The sequence below is a fragment of the Ornithodoros turicata genome, chromosome 2 (assembly GCF_037126465.1).
Source record: "Ornithodoros turicata isolate Travis chromosome 2, ASM3712646v1, whole genome shotgun sequence".
NCBI lineage: Eukaryota > Metazoa > Arthropoda > Arachnida > Ixodida > Argasidae > Ornithodoros > Ornithodoros turicata.
In genome coordinates, this window is record NC_088202.1 from 96338254 (window position 1) to 96344356 (window position 6103).

Consider the following 6103-nt stretch of genomic DNA (forward strand, 5'->3'; position numbering starts at 1 on the left):
CCTTCTGCGATAGCCGTGACGTTGCCTGCCTAAGAGTGGCCGACTTACACCACTGCTTCGGAAAACATAAGTCAATTGCCTGATTCTTTTGGGGTGGCTTACATCACGTTGTTGATCTTTTATTTGACAGTTCTTCCTTCGTCGTATCGTTCCCGTAGAATCTTGGCGATCTGCAAAAACTCCAAGTTAAGTTTGTTTGGGGGCGGTGAGTGTTGTCCGTCCCGATGATGTAGATGCTACCGACACATTACAATAGAGTACGACCAACAACCAGTTACACTCTAGCTAAGTTTGTTCGAGGGCGGTGAATGTTGTCCGTCCCGATGAGAGTACGACTAACAACCAGGTACATTTATTTCCCAAAAGCCCCGGAGCAGCCCTACATCAGTGGCGTCCAGAGAGCATCTGCCCGCGTTTCCCTTTCCAAGCCGCGGTTCGTCCCTTGAAGTCCCTAAACTCGGGTTCTGTCTCTGTTTCTCGGAACGCATTAACGAGCGTCCCTTGGCTATGTATCACCATGACAAGCAGGGCACAAGTTACTCAAGGTCAGTCCCCATCGCCATGGACTGTGCAGAGACACTGAACAGGACAGTGGAAAGACACTTAACACTCCTGAACGTGTGATTTTTTGCATCCAAAATGGAGTCGTCGTCCTTCGTCGGTTGTAATGCTGTCGCATTGCATACGCGTTTGGCAGTGCGTCAAAGAGTTCAGTCGTTTTTTATTTAGGCGAACTAGACCCTTGCATGTCCAACACTGGTCACGTTTGAAACGGCTCTTTTGAAGTCGTCGAAATGTCCTTATAAGAACTATATGTACTCGTAAGGCATAACGCTTGTTAAGTAATCAACATAACATTTTACATATTATCCACTTCTCACCAGTTTTGAATTGCAGGGGACCAACCTTAAGGAAGCTTAGGGGGGGGGGGGTGAACCTTCCCATGGAACGAATCAGTCCATATCACTGTCATCCTACTCCACTTATCTGACTGTGGCACCTGTTCGCTTTTTTTTTAATTTAGACATACTGCCAGCCCCCTGTTGGGGGCCAAGGGAGGGGAGGGCTACAGTATAGGTGTGTACTCATACAAACGAAGACAATGAATTCATATGGCATTGATGTCACAACCCTTCCACCTGTTTAACAAAGCATTCAACATTCTCAGCATTGACAGCATCTGCGGACAAGCGGTTCCATTTGGTAACGGTTCGCGGGAAATAACTAAATTTGTAACAGTCGTTTCGTGGCAGAAAATGTCTGAATTGTAAATTGTGCTCTTTTCTGGTGCGGTAGTAAGATAAAGGTGTGAGGTAATCCGTAGCAGCAGTTTTAAGTTTCCCTTAAGTAGCTGATAAAAAAAATAACCTGTTCGTTCGTCGTCTGGCTGCCAAGAGAGGTAAGCCACATTGGCTAAGTATAGAGTAGACATTGGAATGCTCCGCCCGTAGTCATTAAAAGCAAATCTAATAGTTTTTTTTTTCTGAATGCCAGCACAATGCTGAATGCATTTGCCAGCTCATGTACATTGTCCCGAATAATCTCTCAGAATACTTCCACTTTTATGCTTTGTGCCCCCTCAAAGCGCATGTGCGTTCTTTTGAGCCCTGCTGTACAAACGGTATCAGTTATGCAAAAATAACCTGCTGCCCATACACATGTATAGGGTGAGAACACGAGGACTAATTATGAAGTCAACAGAGCAAAATGCTGACAGGGTTCCACACTATGCATGTATCGCATTCCTTTCCGTACTAGGCAGTACACGATAAATAAGGGTATCACTCCACACACAGAAGAAAAAAATCGCGTGCTCGGAGAAGGCTGCCCATGTTGTTTTTGGTGTCATCACGCCGCAGGCAGACTGGCAGACGGATGGCGAACACTGAAAATTTACTCAATTCACACAATAAATCACAACACAAACTACAGCTTAGGAAAATATTGTGAGCACAAGAACATGTAACATGAAAAGAAAAACATGAGCAGAAGAGAATCACCCCGAAAGTCATATACAGCTACGAAGACCATAATTGATATATAATACTGCCAGATGACAAGTACAGAAAGAATAGTCATGAAGAGGGAAATTAAGTACTGTACGGTAAGCTAGAAGGTACACTGTGGGATTTCGTCACATACATAATCATCAAATGTGAGTTGACATAACATGCCCTTGATGGAACGGATTGATATGAGGCCAGGGGGTAGTTAAGGGGCTTAGGGATATAACATTATCTCTGTCCTTTGCCATTGTTTGTGCAGCTACGTTGTAGTAAGCATAAATGGACATTTCGCAACTGCCGAGAGCAAAGCACTCCTTCAGACGCCATCAATCCTGATCTTCCATACACAAGAACAGTTGAGGAAAACAGTGAGACCATATCGCAAAAAGGAATAGCCTCTAGATCGCAAGATCATCTTTCTGATAATATATGGTATAAATCTCTTAGTTTTGTACATGAGACACCCTACAATAGGCAGCCTCCCAAACAAAAATGACTTGTAGGTGTCCCTTTTCATATCGCTGTCAAAGTGAATGCCGAGATACTTGGATGACTATACATAAGGCAATGGTGAACGATTACAATTAAAACATGTTGAGTTATGTAAATAAAAGGGTAGATGACATGTTCAACGTTTTAGGGGCCTACAAAAGCAAATAATGATTAACACTAGCTGATGGAGTTTATGACAAACCAATCCATAAGCAGATAAGTACTTACCCTTTCAGGGCTTTGGCTCTTCATAACGATACTGATGAGAGGTCTACCGCAAATGAATTTTACAAACTGTTTACCAGACCATCTTTATCATCCATGACAAATGCATATCATGCGTCAGTGGGAAATGCCAAACGGAGTAGTGTGATGACCGATAGCGCGTGGTGTGCGGCCTTGGATGTTGATTTCAGCCTAGCAGAACTTGACGCCGCTTGAAGTTCAAGGAGATGCAAATCGTCGCCAGGTCCCGATGGCGTTACCTACAAGCACATAGGTAACTTACACATCACCTCTCGGAAGCCTAATCAGTAATAAGAGCTGGAATGAGGGCAAACGTCCTGCGATATTAAAGATCTCCAGAAATGGGTGGTGGTGGTGGTGGTGATAGGGCTTGCCGTTGTCGGCCTCACGTATGTGGGCAACGTCACGACTGACGCCCTGGGGAAATGTGCGTCCTGGGCCGACTTCTAGGGGAACTGTGCCGACATATGTCTGAAAGCGTCTGAGGAAAACCCAGGAAAAACCCCAGACAGCACAGCCGGCACCGGGATTCGAACCCGGGTACCTCCCAGTCCAGAAATGGGAAATCTCCCAGGGATATGGCATCCTTCAGGCCAATTAGCTTGTCGTGCTGCGTGTGCAATGTAATGGAAAAGATAGTGCTAAGTCGAGTGGAATGGGTCCTCGAGACACAAAGGCTGCTTCCAGAATGCATGTCTGGTTTCCGTAAAGGCAGGTGCACTATGGGCGGCGTATTAGACCTGATGACCTTCGTGGAACATGAACGCGCGCAAGGTCGCACCACAGCGGCAGCATTTTTAGACATCAAAAGGGCGTACGACACGGTCAGTTACCGCCACGTCCTACATGATCTGTATAGCCTAGGAATACATGGTCGGTCTCAACGGTGGATCGCGATCTTGAAGTGAGGTCAGTGTATATGCAGATTGCAGACAGAAGATGAGAATAGTGACAGCCATGGCCTCTCAAGCGGGAAGCCACAGGGCGGCGTGTTGAGTCCCCTGCTTTTCGACGTGGTGATGGCGAACCTACCGCAACGGTTGCTGAAGAACGTGCACATTAGTATGGACGCCGACGACATATGCATATGGTGCTCTGGCATGCAGATGCCCACATTGCGCCAGCGCCTTCAAAATGCGTTAGATTGTACGGCCTCCTTCTTAACGGAGAGGGGCATGGACATATCTGTCGAGAAAACCGTATTTCTTCCCTTTTCCCTACAGTCGAAAGAAAATGAAGACTTTTCAACTGAAGCTTGACGACCAACCAATAAGGAGAGTGTCTCATCAGCAGTTATTGGGAGTAATCATCGACTCGCAGCTCTCGTGGGATGCTCACATTAAACATCTCAAACAAAGAACCGACGCACGTATCGACATTCTACGGCGCATCAGCTGCTCCCGCTGGGGAACGTCGACAGCGTCACTTTTCGCCATACATAAAGCACTCATTCGGCTGATGATGGCGTACCATTTGCCCGTACTGCATGGAATAAGCGACACATCACAGAGGACGGTGCAAAGCGTATTATCAAAAAGCTTAAACGTCTGCCTCGGTGTATCTTGTGCAACTTCAAATGTCCTAATTACAGTAGAAGCCATAGAACTTCCATTAGATGTATTGAGGACGCAGGAAACAGTGCAGCACTACGTTCGTCTATGCACGCGGCATCACAAACACCCGCTTGCAAGGAAGGTGGCACGTCGAAATTCGCAATTCATCAACGTGATCGCTCCACATCGCAGTGCTTTACCAAAAGCACATTTGACATTAACGGCTGTCTATCTTCCGTGGACACTGGAACTTCCTCGTAGTGTTGACTGTTCCTTGTGCATATCAACAAAAGGCTGCACTACCATCTCCAGTGCTGAAACAGTACTGTCTGCTTCTGATGGAGAGCCATCGTGCTAGGATCGCAATTTTCACTGATGGGTCGACGTCAACGGCTGGTTCTTCATCAGCGTTTGTTGTACCACAACACAGTAGAAAACGAATGGCAAGGCTTTCTCACAGAACGTTGTCGACAACAGCGAAATTTGTAGCCATGCAGCTGGCAATGCAGTTAGTGGCCGCACACCAGGTGCCTGCGCAATGGGTCATACATTGCGATTCAAAGGCCGGTCTTCAAGCCATAACATCATTCGCGGAAAGTGGCTGTATGGCGTCAATAGTACGGGACATTCCCATCGCATACAAGAAAGCAGTAGATATTGGCCACGATATACTGCTTCAATGGATTCCTGGACATATTAGCATACGGGGTAATGAAGCTGCAGATGAGATAGCAGATATAGCGCACCTATCGTCAACGGAGCACCCGGTGAAATATTCCAGGTCAGGTGTGAAGCACCTGTTAAAATTGCTGACAGAAGACATATGCAGAAGGCAATGGTTACAAGTCGACAGACGGTCATCCTTGCTTCATTAGATTGACCGGGAGCTGAAATTCCGTGTACCGTCCATCATACCGCTACCTATACAAACACTTTTACATCAGTTTCGCCTTAACGTTCCGTATGGTCAACAGTTTCCCCATCCAGCCGGCAGGGCTAGTTCAGCAAACTGTCCAGTGTGTGCATCTCTGGGAAACATGGAACACATTGTTATGCACTGCACAAGATATGCATCCCAAAGAGCTACATTGAAGTATGTTCTAGACAGCTTGGACAGTAGAACCTTCGATATAGTCAAGGTGCTGGGTGTATGGGAACCCAAGAAGAGAGATGCGGCGTTATCAGCGCTTGTCAACTTCATAGTCAGGAATGATATGGAATCTGTATTTCAGAACCGCATTCCAGGCATGTGTCGTCGAGTTACCCGTTCCTGTTAGTTTCTCGCAATTCATTTCACTTCTAGGGGATGTAGCTACGCATACGCAGTTCGGTGATCGGGAGGCGTGATGTTTTTCTATTTGTATCCGTATACCGATGCAACAAGTCCGCCTCAGCATTCGTCATACCATCCGAAGGCGTAGTGCAAGGACGACGCCTTTCACATCCACCTCCTCCACAGCTGCGGAACTCTATCCCACCCTTTTCTTTCTACAACACATCGCAGATTTTACACCGCGGGAATGGGCAGTCTTCACAGACTCCAAATCTGCACTTTTAGCTATTGAATATTCCGGCATCCGAGGCCCCTCCGCACCCCCAGTCACATATGTGTTACTGGCTTACCACACTGTCTGCGCAGCAGGCCACAGGCTAGTTCTCCAGTGGGTTCCAGCCCATTGTGGTATCGTGGAGAACGAGCAGGCCGACAGCGCCGCAGAAGCAGCACTCTCGTATCGGAAACGGACTAGTATTGTTCTGCTGAGAGGATACCGCCGTTCCATTCTGCGACGCCTCGTGACACCCCTG